Raw genomic sequence first — 14,766 nt, forward strand, 5'->3', positions numbered from 1 at the left:
CAAATACAATTGGTCCTTATTTCTTTTTTTTTTCTGTTTATGTGTTGCTGAGGAGTTGAACCCAGGGCTTCATGCATTATAGGCAAGCACTCTACCACTAAGCCACATTCCCAGACCCTTGGTCCTGATTTCTATCTAATTCCTGTCAACAATTGTTTGAATACTCAATAATTGATGACTATGAAGAATCCTGTGTTTGCTCTGCTATACATGGAAACATGATTTACAGATTCAAAAAACCAGAGTGACTTTTTGTTCTATTCTGTTGGCATCTTTAAGTAGATTATTCAGGTACAACTTCTAAGAAGAGGTAGAAGTAGTTAGCAGAGCATGGTACAGACCATATTATTGGTAATAGCCACAAACTTACGTAAGTGCTGAGGATGGTAATGTGCTATGCATTTTATAAGCTAAGCACATTGTTTAGCTGAATATTTTAACCCCTTAGCCAAACAACCTCAATTCTACCAGTACAGAAACTCATAATGCATATATACGCATATCTGTACATACACATACATAAAAATTAAAATTTACTCATGTCTTCAACATACTATCACTCTAGAACACAGGACAAACTCCTTTTCTTCTCTGTGCAACATTTTTTAGCCTGAATTCCATTCATAATCCTGTATCATTCATATTCTTCTGATATCAGTTCTGATCATCTTTTGGATTGTTAGATTGTCATATAAAATATTTTATCTACATCAGTCTTTGGCAGAGTAGCTTATGCTTGGTATATATTTGCTCAAGGTTTATCAATGACTAAAATATTTTTCCACAAATGTTTAGTAATCACACATTTTAAAAATGTGTTTATTATTATTAAGTGTATAAGGTTTCATTTGACCTTTCTATATATACACACAATGTATCTTGATCAGACTCATTCCCTTCTCTTCTTTCCCATTTCCCAAACAATTTCAATAGGCTTTATTGATCCATTTTCAAACATGAATATAAGGTATTGTGATCATATTCACCCTCCTTTACCTCCTCCATTTTCTCTCCTCCTGCAAGTACAGACTCCCAAGATAGGATGTGTTTCAACTTCATACCATTTATTTTGTTAAAGCACTTGTTACTTGTTTAAAGGGGCTTCACTATAGGGTTTCACTCTTGCATACAATGTACCTTAATGCACTATACATTACCTATGTATAAAGTTAATTAATTAAACTATACATAAATTAATTAATCTTTTCCTTAGTGGTATAGCATCTGGGATGTTTATATAGCTTAGCTATTGTGCATAGTGCTGCAATGAACATGAGTGTGCAGGTATCAGTATTATCCTAACTCAGATTCCATTGGATAAATGGCCAAGACTGGTAATGCTCGATTGTATGGTGCACTTATTTCCACTTTGGGAGGGAATATCTCTACTGATTTCCATTGTGATTGTACTTGTTTACTTTCCTACTAACAGTGTATAAGAGTTTTTCTTTCACACTCATCCTTATCAGCCTTTTTTGTTGTTTATATTCTTGATGACAATCATTCTTATTGGGGTGAGATGGAATCTCAGTGTTATTTTAATTTGAATTTTCTTCATGACCAGGGATGTTGAGCATTTCTTCATGTATTCAATGATCTTCATGTTTGTTTTGGAGCCAATATCATGCTGGTTTAAAAATATGAAACACTTTATGAATTTACATATTTACCTATTCAGTCCAATTCTGTCTGCCTTTAAGCCCCTAATCACTTTAATTTCCCAGAAATTGGAAGCATACAGTGTGCATTCTTTGCATGTTGGTTTTGATAGAGCTCAGGGACTGACATTTCAAAATATGACTGTATAAGATATATACCATCCAAAATATTTAGGATAAAGATTATTTTGAGTTGGTTATTTTGATAAACTATAGACATGGGAGGATCTCTAACAACAAGGCTAGAGGTTGAAGGATACATTTATATATGTAAAGGAAATTTTCCTTTGATTGTCTCTATCTTTGCATCAAGAGACAAGGGATGATAAAATCACTCAAGACTCAATCAGTTAAAATGACAAGAACCTAAATTCAAATAAAAAGCCTTACCATTATTTTATAGTATTTTAACTGCAGAGCTCTTCTTAACACGGCCTTTCCTTATATCGGGCTTTATTTCAGAGAAGGATGGTATTGTAGCATGACACCTAAAACAAGTCTTTTAGATCCACTTTAGAGATTTATTTATTTCTCTTAGTTTTCTAATTGTAAGAGGCAATTTAAAGGTGCTTTTCTTAAATAACACAAACAAACAAACCAAGCCCCGTGGAATCTTCTCACTTAGATCCACAAATGTCCAAAGGGGAGCTCAAAGCTTAGCGTCTGTGCTTCTACTTCACATCTGTGTACTTTGCTCTGAGCCATTCTCTCCATCAGTTGCTTTACAGCTATGGTGGAATCCAAGGTCAGAACTGAAGGTTAAACAGGAGAACAAGTTTTCTACCCCTCCTCTTCTCAGTTAGTAATGCCAATTACTACACAAAGACCCTACTTGAACTATCCTGAGATAACAAATAACCAAACACCTTTGACTACTGGAATGCATGTATGATTGGAATCTTTACTAGTTATGTATATTTCTCTTCCCTGTCCTTAATTACTCCTGTATTTACACTAAAGCAACTGTCTATATGGGAAAGACAGGATGAAGTACATAGCATGCCTCTTCTTGAAGCAAGCATACTTATGACATGTTAGTTAAATTTTCTTTCTCTGGCCTTTCTATTTGGGGCTTTGGGATAAAGATAATAGGTTATATCCCCTATACTGAAAAATTATTCAGGAAAATAAAGAAGTTAACTACTGATATGTAATATGAGTAGATGTTTAAAAACACCTTTATTGAAAGAAGCCAGCAGCACACACAGAGCAATCTATCTATCATCTATACATACATATATATTATAGTTATAGAAATTGTATATAGTTACAGAAGTCAAAACAGATGTTTTCATTATTGCATAGAAGGTAACAGGAACCAATGTTTAAATATGCTCACAGCTATAGTATTAGCCCTGAACTGTTACTAGAAAGTCAGCTCAGCTATCTACGTCAGGCTCTACAATCCAATGAGCAAAGAATTCAGACAAAATGTGAAATATAGTCAAAGTGATAGAAAATTTAGTCAGAAAGAAATAAAATAGAAAAAGATATTTTTTACATGCCATGATGCCACACTGACACTTAAGTTCATCTTTAGCCTTCTTCAGAGTACAGACATAAGTTAGGTTTAAAAAGAGGAAGAATTGGGGACCAAGGGCAAAGTTATGCATAGTTTAAGATTTCTGGTTGCAGGTGTGGCCTAGTTAGTTCTTATTTTAGGTCTGGCTCCCTTGTACTCCAGAGTTGTAATCACAGTCATCCCTTCATGGGAGCAATCTAGTTCCCAAGCGATGATATCTCTGGCTCCTGGATGTAGCCTGATTATTACAGTCCATTGTTCTCTCTTGGGAGTGACCTGTCCTGTAAGACTCTGCTGTTCTTTAGGTGTAGATTCAGTTCCTTGCCATAAATATGCTATCGATCTGTTCTGTCTTTCCTGGAATCATGGAAAGCAAGGTGATTGCAAAGTGACTATAGAGAAAATAGCTAAGAGCAAAGGGAAATATAAGCACAAAATGGAAGAGGAGATACCAGCCTTTTCTCCTGTTTTTGGTAAGCCATGGCAGTAAATACAGTTTAAGTACAAGTTACAAACACATTGAATACGATCAGGCTGAGTGGGTTGTCTCTAGGGTTGAGAACAACAGCATTAGCGTTTGGGCCTTGCAAATTTACTGAGATTGCTTGGGAGAAATTCCTATTCCTTGGTCCAGCCTACAGGGATGAGGTCTCTTGTGAATTAAGAAGTTTAATTACAATATATTCTCTGAGACCTTGTGATCTCATCCTCCATTTCAGGTTTCCTTTGTATTTCCTCATTCCTCATGATTAGCTGTCACCTATCAGTAATTAAATCTTTTCACAAGCCAGCCTGCTTTCCTCAGGGCTCAAGTTTAATATTTTCTTTTCTTTTCTTTCTTCTTTTTCTTCCCCCCTCCCATTTATCCTCCCATGCTGTAGAATTTGAGATTAACATTCTTTCAGCCACCTGCTAGGCCATGTCACTCCCTATCATTGGGACATAGGAAGGAGACAGGAAAACCTTTGTCAGAAGGACATACAGAGACTGGACCAGTCAACCTTATTAGTAGACCGAGAAGCCCTTAAAATGGGCTTTCCTTTAAAGACCCATCCACCCACTTGGGAAGGGGACTGTAATGTTGGAGATGCTACGTTTCTGCATGCACTCCTTTATTTTCGGTCTGGAAAACTCACAAATCTTTACTTTCCTCTCATTCAAACTCAATTCTTGTTATTTGTGATTTGGCATCAAGTTCAAGGAAAAGGTTTCAGTATCATGAGTGTGAATGAACTTCTGGGGTAATGGAAAATTCGTATAGTTTGATGAGGATGCTTATCAAACTGGGCTGTGTTTCCCAATGTTTTATAGTCTGATAAGAATGCTTATCAAACTGAGATGTGTTTTCCAAAACACACAAATTTTACCCCTAAAATTATGTATGTAAACAGTATTGTAATGAAGTTTATTTCATGCAATAAAGTAATTGGAGAGGTGTATAACCATTTAGCTATAATTACATTCATATCAGCACCAATTCAAATTAAAATGTGGGAAATAGTTATTGAAGGTAGAGCTGTAAGTAACCAAGTATCACGAAGTGACTCACACAACAGAAATGTGTTGTTTGGTGATTCTGGAAGCTGGAATCTGAGATGAAGGTGTCAGGAGGGCCAAACTCCCTTTGAAGATCCAAGAAGAAGGTCTCTTCCAGATTCCTCTTCTAGCTCCTGTAAATCCTTTTGCTTGTGTTAACGTAATTTCAATATTTTCATGGTACTCTTAAGGGCATGAATCTCTATTTCTTTACATATATAATTTTGCATTGTATTTTAATTTTTCATTTTACTGCGGGTTTAATTCAGGGACTTACACATACATATCAGGAGCTCTAGCACTGGTACCACGATTCAGCCCTTTTTTAAAAAGATAATTTTAAAGAATATTCTTGTATTTTTTTCGGGGGGGAGGCACAAGCTGGCTATCCTCTACTATGATCCCCTTAATTTAGTCTCTCATTTAGCTGAGATGTCACGCACATGACACTATGCCGATTATTGTTAAGCTGGGGGCCTTCATGATTTTTCTTCTCACTGAGATTATAAGTGTGAACCAGTGTTTTTAGGTTTGCATAGAATTTTTAAAATAAGGCCATGAATCATATCCTTGCCTGTCCTGTCCCTGTATGGATGTTTTCATCTAACTAGTTACATCTGCAATGTCCTACTTCCAAATAAAGTCACAGTCTGAGGTACTGGAATTAGGATTTCAGCACATGATTTTTTTTCTGTGAGACAATTTACTTCATACTATATTTAAAATTATGTTGCATCCAAAGTCAAAATAATGTTCAAATTACTAAATGTTATCCACAATCTTAAGAAAGTATTGTATAAAATACTTGTGATAAATAAAATCAAATTGGTATATGTATGTATAGCTTCATAGGTGGTGGCATATGTGATGTATGTATAATTTTTAAACACAATTCTTTACATAGGATGGGCCACCAGAATATCAATATGTCTTATTTTGTGGTGTTACAACTAAAAGCTTCTTTTTTTTTTTTTTTTTGGCCAGTCCTGGGCCTTGGACTCCGGGCCTGAGCACTGTCCCTGGCTTCTTCCCGCTCAAGGCTAGCACTCCGCCACTTGAGCCACAGCGCCGCTTCTGGCCGTTTTCTGTATATGTGGTGCTGGGGAATCGAACCTAGGGCCTCGTGTATCCGAGGCAGGCACTCTTGCCACTAGGCTATATCCCCAGCCCTAAAAGCTTCCTGAATGACACACTAACCACATTATAGGAATGGATTTACCTTTCTGAGATTTACTTATCATTGGTACACTCTCATAAGGAATAATGATCGGTAATTGCTTTAAATGACAGATGGCAGCTCTTCCATTTTGTGGAGATCATCTGTATCAATAGGCCCCTCATGTCATTGCTTGAAAGAAGGATCTCTGAATGACTATAGATGTTAGAAGCATTATATAAACATTTGATTTTAGACATAGCACCCCACATGATAGAAGTTTGCATAATTATTTCATTGACTTTAAGACTTGGGGCTGGAGATTTAGCTCAGCAGAAAAGTGCCTGCCTGGCGAGTACAAGGCCCTGAGTTCAGTCCTCAGCTCTGGGAAAAAAAATCTATAAAAGACCAAAACAACAACAACAACAAGACGACTGTAAGACTTGAGATCCAATAAATGAATCATTCAATTTTTTAGAGCCAATATATACTAGCTATTTTTATTCATTATATTACTTGTACACAGAGCAGAATTGCCAAATTTGACAGGAAAGGAGCAACTAAAAAAGAAAACAAAAAATAAGATTGTCTGAACATGACAGTAGCAATTATTTGATATTAAATGTACTTCAAACATTCTACTGTTATATTTTGAGGAATAGTAAGGAAATAAAAAAAAGAGATATCAAGGATACTGTTATACACATCAGAAAAAGTAATCTTTTGCTTCTAATCTTTAAAGATTTCTACATGCAATTTTAGTGGAAGATGGAAGATTTTAGTAACCCACCTCATTTACTCCAACAAAACTGAGAAGATGTAAAAGTGAGACAAAGATGTGTATTGCGTCTTGTGGGCTGAGTGAAGGCAGATAGCACTGACACTGTTAAGCACACAAAGATATATCACCTCAGCCCCTACACCCACACCACTACTTACCTTTTTGTTTCCTTACATTATGAAAGAAGTGACGAGGTTCTCTTTTACAAGTGCACTAATCCCATTCATGAGATCTTTAGTCACCTCCCAATGGTCCTACCTGCTAATACTCTAACCTTGGAGAATAGGATTTCAACCTATGAATTTGGGGGGCACTCATTAAAGTTTAGCAAAAGCTGGAAATCATACTCTCATACCTATGAAGTTACAAATTTAGGTTTAATGCTAGTTATGAGCTAGGCATGGTGACACTCACTTGTAATTTCGGCACTTAGGAGGCCGAGACAAGAGGCTTATGAACTTGAGGCTAATAAGGGCTCCACAGACATCTTGTCCAGAACTCATACAGGCAGGCACACATGGACACACACACACACACACACACACACACACACACACACACACTATAACCTATAACATAGCGCTATTGAGATATATATGGTGGCCTATGTAATATCACACATTTTACTGAGATTGTTTGCCAACTCTGATTTCATCAGGCCAAATTTTAGATAAGGAGTGGCATAGTTCTTTGAACTTCTAGGTTTAAACTACTTTTACATTTCCTATTTGAGAAAGGCATAATTCTTGGTATGTAATGACATCAGTCATATTTGGTTATATTCTTTTCCTGCTCCACCCAATTTCCAAAGAAAGTCACAGTAGAGGTATTGAAATTAAGATAATAATTTTTTTTCTGTGAGTGAAATGTATTCCACCCTATATTTGTTGAGATTTTCCATTAATATGCTAACTTTTAGTGTTACCAAGAGCCCTACAGGGAACTTTCAATCAAAGCTGATACCTTGGAAATGTGATATCAAACACATGGGAATTGTGCGAGGTTCATATGTTAAGTTATTACAGTACCCCATTTTAATTACAGCACTAAACACAATGGGTGAGGGACATAAAGCTTGCAAGGACTAGATAAAAGAGAAACTCTAATGTTTCTAGCTACACACCTATTTATAAAATAGTATTTAAATAGACTCAACAGAGCTTCTATTTTCAGGTGTTATATATATCACTGTTGACAGGAACGGCCACAATGCAGTTGCACAAGGGTTGAAGGCACAAGAAATACATTTTTCAAGGCAAGCACTTTACCACTAGGTTATATTCCCAGCCCCTATAACAATAGCTTCTTCACATTTCTTTTTTTTTTTTTTTGCCATTCCTGGGCTTTGAACTCAGGGCCTGAGGCATTGTCCCTGGCTTCCTTTTGGTCAAGGCTAGTACTCTGCCACTTGAGTATATCACTGTTGTAATTACTTTCAACATGTCATGTGAAACCGTAGCTTCTATTATTGATGATCCTCTTGTATCCCCTTCCTGTGGTTGTACCTGCACTATCTCTGTATCTTATCTGAGTACATTGGAAACCATGTATACCGGTATTAGAACTAGGAAAGTGAAAGGGAATACCAAAATCGAGAGACACAGGGTAAAAAGACAAATGACTACAAAAGCAATACTTGCAAAATTGTTCGGTGTAAATCAACTAAACAACTCATGGGGGGGGGGGGAAGGAAAGGGGGAGGGGGGAGGGGGGAAGGAGAGAGGAGGTAACAAACAGTACAAGAAATGTATCCAAAGCCTAAGGTATGAAACTGTAACCTCTATGTACATCAGTTTGACAATAAAATTAAAAAAAATAGTTAATTTTAAAAAACAAAAAAAGAAATACATTTTTCAAAGAGAAGACAGACCTTTTGTGTTCATGTATTAATCTAGATGCCAACACAAGAAGCTCTTAGTGGAAGAACAGCTCTTAGAACTTAATAGTTTCTCTAGACAGACCATAGCTTATATTTACTTTACCAAAGTTCTGAATTGAAATAAATAAGAGAATCATGTTATCTTTAGACTTGTATCTAATTGATGATCAATGAGAACACTCAGATGACAATTGGGGATGGAAAGAATTTTATTGAGGGAGAAAGTACTGGAGCGCCAGGACTACACTCAAGGTCAGGATTTCTAGATGAAGCCCTGAGCCATTTCAAAAGGCTGCTTTCAAACCCAAAAACCACAGGAATTTTCCCTTTTGCCTAATTGTAGTGGCTCATTAATTTCGAGAAGTGTCCAGGAACCAGTTCATTGCTTTCAAGGAATATCCAGAAACCAGTTTCATTACTTTTGAAGAATGTCCAGGAACTGGTTTCAAACAGGTCAGGGCATCTTGACCATCTAACCATCTGGTGACAAAACAAGATGTAGCTCTCCGGAGGCGGGGAGTTTCCAGGTGTGGGCAATTGCAACTACACAATATAGAACAAAGGGCCAGTTTCACATTGAGAAATGACATTAATACTGAACAAGTTAGTATAGTAACAAATTAATTATTTACATCACTTCAGTATCCTTAATAAGAAATGTGTTGGCTGGGAATGTGGCTTAGTGGTATAAAGTGTTTGCCTAGCATGCATGAAGCCCAGGGTTCAATTCCTCAGTTCCACATAAACAGAAAAAGCCGGAAGTGGCGCTGTGCCTCAGGTGGTAGAGTGCTAGCCTTGAGCAAAAGAAGCTCAGGGACAGTGCCCAGACCCTGGGTTAAGTCCCAGGACTGGCCAAAAAAAGTGTATTTATTATTCATTATAATAACTTTTAATTTTCAAAGATATATTTTCATATATTTACTGTTGCAATACTTTTTGGAACAGTTCCTTTATGATTATATTATTTTTGACATACAAATCTAATTTAAATTTGGTTTTATTTGAAAGATGGAGATAGAAGTAGTACCTCTCTTATAAGCTCCTTCTAAGGACTGGATGATGGACAAATTGACATCATAACTGCAATTGATATGCTTAACACTGTCCCTTATTTGAACAACATAGTGTGCAGTGCAAAGTTGTTCAGATTACTTTGCCTCTTTGGACCCTAGCTACTGAATTCCAAGTCCATGTGTTCTTCACATAGTGTGTACTTTTTTCATAAGTATCTAAAGAATGATTTTTAAGTCACCCATTAAGGTATGTTTATCAAGGAATTAATTTAATCATTATGGGATTAGTTTAATCATTAACAATTTTTTTGTGGTCGTGGTGCTTGCACTCAGGGCCTGGATACTGTCCCTGAGATCTTTATGCTCAATCTAGCATTCTACCACTTGAGCCACAGTGCCAATTCTTCATTAACAATTTTTTCCTTTTTGCCAATCCGGGGGCTTGGACTCAGGGCCTGGGCACTGTCCCTGGCTTCTTTTAGCTCAAGGCTGGCACTCTACCACTTGAGCCACAGCACCACTTCCAGCTTTTTCTGTTTATGTAGTACTGAGGAACTGAACCCACAGCTTCATGCATGCTAGGCAAGCACTCTACCACTAAGCCACATTCCCAGTCCCTCACTAACAATTTTTAAAATACATATTTGTTGGCTATTGAGAACTATAATAGTCACAGAAGATAAAGATGGATGAGTGAGATCATCTCACATGGTGGTCATTTCACAATTATTCTTGTATGGAAATATGACATTGTACTAAATAAATGTGTGATTGTACTGGGACAGTGTGGATACATCTGTTCTACTCTAACTTGGTTTGAATGATTCTTAGTTTCTTAACCTTGTAATGGCCAAAATACATGACTCGAAGTTTACTAATTAGTTACTAATGCAGAATATACTCAATTAAAATATATATTTTTTTGCAGAGCATTATTTCATAAAAGGGATGGAAGACTTGAACTTAGTTTTTTTTCATACTCTTAAAATTTGCAATTTTCCTCATTAGGAATCAATTAATGTAACTTGATAATTATGTGGGCTTAATTTTTCAGTCTGGTTGTGGTAAGAATTATTTCCATAGACTTTTTAAAGAACATGATTAAGATATTGAGGAATTTAAATTAGCCCTTCTACTTCATTATATGTAGGTTTTCAATTATTGAGAAAAGTGGAGTTTTATGGTTGGGGGAGTATTGTAATGGGAAGATGACTTAAAATAATGGGCTCTGATTAGGCAACCACTCACTGGAGTTCTTTCCATTTGACCTAATTTAACTCAGACCTAAACCTAATTTATGAGGTCATCTTCAAGGCTTTTACTGAAAGATTTTCAGCTGCTCAAGTGGGACTTTCTAGCAGTATTTGCATAAAAAGATCACATCAGGTGGATAAGAGACATTGATCCCTGCTTACTTAATAAATTGTAAAATGATGGCTTGGAAAAGCAGACTATAGTGCCATTATGTAACTTGCTTGTTAAATATAGATTCAATCACAGTATAAACAAATCATACCTATTTTTTCCATTAAAAAAGAGAAATCTCCAATTAAATATACACATATTCCTACTTTTCCTTTACTGAGTCTTTGAGCTCTGTATGTTTCCTGCCTTCACTAAAATTTTTTGATTCTGGTCTATATATTAAGTGTAATAGGGAGGTCAGATCTGGCCAGGGCCATCATTGACTGTGGAGGGGCATCAGATTGACTCCACCTCAGATTAGAGCAGAAGCCAACTCCATCTTCACTAAGACCTCCCCCACCCTATCCAGGGAAGTTCCCATTTATTATGATAAGTTATGTAAATTGACCACCTGAGGTCTGGGAGGTTCAAGGGAACCTGTGCCCCCAGAGTGGGCATATCCACCTGATGTCAAACCTATGTGCCAATTCTAACTAGAATGATAGGTTGGTCCAAACAGATACTATGAGACAGACTGTAACTCTATTGGCCACCTGTGTGCGGCCTAGCATGCTCTGTAAGTACAGTATCCTCATTGGCCCCCTGCGTGTGGCCACTGACTGTGATGTTTGCCTTATTACTCCTCCCAGAGCGTTGGCCCGGGGTGCGCAGTCCCAGCTCCTGAGTCTGGGCTGTGACCCTGGCCAGTCAGTATACTTTTTACTTCCCCAATAAATCCATCTTTTTACTTGAGACTGTCTCTGAGTGGTGGACTCTTGGAGGGATGGGGGATTCCCCCCACCCTCAGACCCCGTTACATTGTGTTCCCCTCCCTTGGGGGTGTCCCCATTACATTAAGATTTATTATTGAATAGGATTATTCATCCAATCTTAATATAGCATTTTAAGATTTTTAAATGTCATTTTAGGAACAATTTTTCCCAGATGAATTTTAGAGTGAATTTTTTTTAGGTTTTTAAAGTAGGTAGCCAGTAAAGGAGAACGCCACGCGGTATTCAGGCAAGAGAGAAAGTTTATTACCGAACTGTTGGCCTGTGGTTGAGATGATCCATGGACAGAGAGAAGGGAGAGAGAGAGAGAGAGAAGAGAAGAGAGCGACCCCCACCCAACCCTGCTTTATCTAGGGCAGGGGCAAGGGGTGTGGCCAGGTGGATTAGGATGTGACCTCAGGGAAAGGTAACTGCCTCCAGGTCTGATGGTTACCCAGGTAACTGGGTGGAGACTTAATGAGGTGCGGGCATCTACATGGAGCCTTCCAGGGACAGAGCTAATATTTCAGCCTTTTAATAGTTATGAAAAAGGGCGAAGACTCTCTCTGGCTGCTTCCTGCTGGCAAGGGGCATCGGCATTAGGGGTAAAAGGCAGAAATCTGGCCCCTCCTGGAGAAGGCGAGCAGCAGGGTCCCTTGGTGGTAGATGCCAGTCCTTGAATGAAGCCTGGAAGAAGTCTCAAGAGGCAGGGGCTGGGCAAAAAAAAAAATTAAGGAAAAAGGAAGGGCTTAGGGCACAAAATTAAAAACTGGATGACTTGGACAGTTCTTATACTCAGGTATGGACATTAGATGGACAAGCTACTATCTCTTGATCCCCCAGCTCTGATTAATTTTGAAAGGGCGAGACAAAGTGACTCCATTTAGGATGTGACATCATTCTCCTCTTACTCCTCTCCATGATCCTTGTTCCCTGAACTGGCTGAGTCCCAGGGGTCTAGGTGCTTGTTGCTGGGATGGCTTTCCCCCTTTGGCATTCACAGGGTTTGAACTCAGGGCCTAGGCACTGTCCCTGAGCACTTCCGCTCGAGGCTAGTACTCTACCACTTGAGCCACAGCATTTGGCTGGTTAGAGATCAGTCTCCTCAGACATGCTTCCAGCCTGGCGCTTCGCTGGTTAGTTGGGAGATGGAGTTTGAGAGAGATTTTCTGCCCGGGCTGGCTTCAAACTGCAATCCAAGGTGTCTTTGTCACAAAAGCCCTTTTTTATTTCCAATTAAAACAACAAGGAGACCAAGGGGACTAGAGCTTACCTGTACCTTGTCAAGAATTGACCAAATACTTGCCAGAATTCTGCAATGATAAAACTCAGTAGATGTGATGATTTTTAGCACAGATATATAACTAGATGGACATACTAACAAATGACATTTACACAGACATACACTCTGTGCACATAGGTTTTACAGCATGCAAAAATGAATTTCGGCAGTGAAGTGCCAGACTTTGAAGTCAGGCCCCATTTTACTACGTGAACCCCATTTTACCACGTGAACCCCATTTTAGAATCAAACCCTGAGCCAATCAGATTTGTACCTGTGTCCTAATCTTGCTTGCTTGAACACCTGATTGTTGTTACTTTGTTCTTTGCCTTTATAAGCCCTGTGTAATCACAGCTCGGGGCTTCCTCCTAACCTCCGCTGTGTCTGTGGGTAGGACGAGGCCCAAGTTGCAGCTTGCTTGAATAAAGCCTTGCCTTGCTTTTGCATTTCACAATGTCTGAGTCTTGGTGGTCTTCTTGGTGGTGGTTTCGCGGCTTGGCACAACATTTAGGGTTTCGTCCGGGATGGCCTCAGAGACCCCCGAGACCCCAGACTCCGAAGGTAAGAAAATAGCGCTGTTCATTCTGTGTGTCTGTGTCTGTGTGATTTGTAGTTTTGTTTTCTGTTTTGGCCAGCCGCCTGAATCTGAACCTGTAGGTAGTGAAGGACCAGCTGGAATGGACACGCTTGTATGGGCAGTCCTGGAGGACTTGGGGAACACCTCAAGCCCTCCACAGGGGGCTCAGGCTTCCCACTACCACCCTGAACCTGAAGGACTGGACCCGGAGGCCCTTCTAATGGGTGCCCGTCCAGTCCACTCTATATTCGGGGTTGTCTGGTCCGCTCCTACACAGGAACGGGAGAGAGAGAGCCTCAAGACTGTGTGGTCTGCCCCCTCACAGGGGTAGGAGAGACACAGTCGAACCTGTAAGCCGCGGCTCCCTAAGTCTGTCTGTAAGTGTTGTCTGGTATTTGTGCCTGTGATTATTTTTGTGTGCTTCTTTCTTGCACTGTACCTGACTGACAAATGGATGATGGGGAACGTTCCTTCCACTCCCCTGGACTTGACTTTAGCTCACTGGAAAGATGTACAGGTGACAGCCCACAATCAGTCAATCAGTGAGTGTCTGCAAAAAAGAACTCTAGGGGGACCCCCACCCAGCCTTCTTAAGCAGAAAATTGTTTGGTGTGCTAAAATGTTTTACTAAAACTATCAAGCCCTGGAAAATGAGGCTGGAGAATGCTAAAATCATTTGTTAAAGGTTTTTGTCTTAAAATGTACGGCCGATGCTTATTCAGCGTGCTTTAAGATCTTTTGAAAATGTATGTGTGTGTGCATGTGTGAGTGTGAACATGTTCAAGACTGCAGTATGATGCAAAACTAAGTTTAAATTCAAAGGTCTTCATGCCATGCAGTAACTGGGACTGAAGAAAAAAAAAAAAGGCTCTTTTGAAACAAGCAGCCCGTAAGCAAAGGGCGGCACCTGGTTTCAGATTGCCTGTGAGCTTCAGTTTTTCCAATGCAGATAAAAGCTAAAGTGTTGTGTTAGTGTTAGAAAGGCTTTGGAAATCAAGAATACATTTCTAGATAAGAAGTTTGGAAGTAAAATTGTCCTAAATAATTATTGCAAAGTGAGAAAGGGAGAATTATGGCTACCAAAATGTTTAATTGCCATTCCAGCTTCTTTGTAGGTTTTTTTGTAACAGTTTCCAGCAGGCCCACAGAGAAGCACAGGTGATTCCTACAAGTTTGTCAAGATCTAAT

This window comes from Perognathus longimembris, chromosome 28, assembly GCF_023159225.1.
Source record: "Perognathus longimembris pacificus isolate PPM17 chromosome 28, ASM2315922v1, whole genome shotgun sequence".
Taxonomy (NCBI): domain Eukaryota; kingdom Metazoa; phylum Chordata; class Mammalia; order Rodentia; family Heteromyidae; genus Perognathus; species Perognathus longimembris.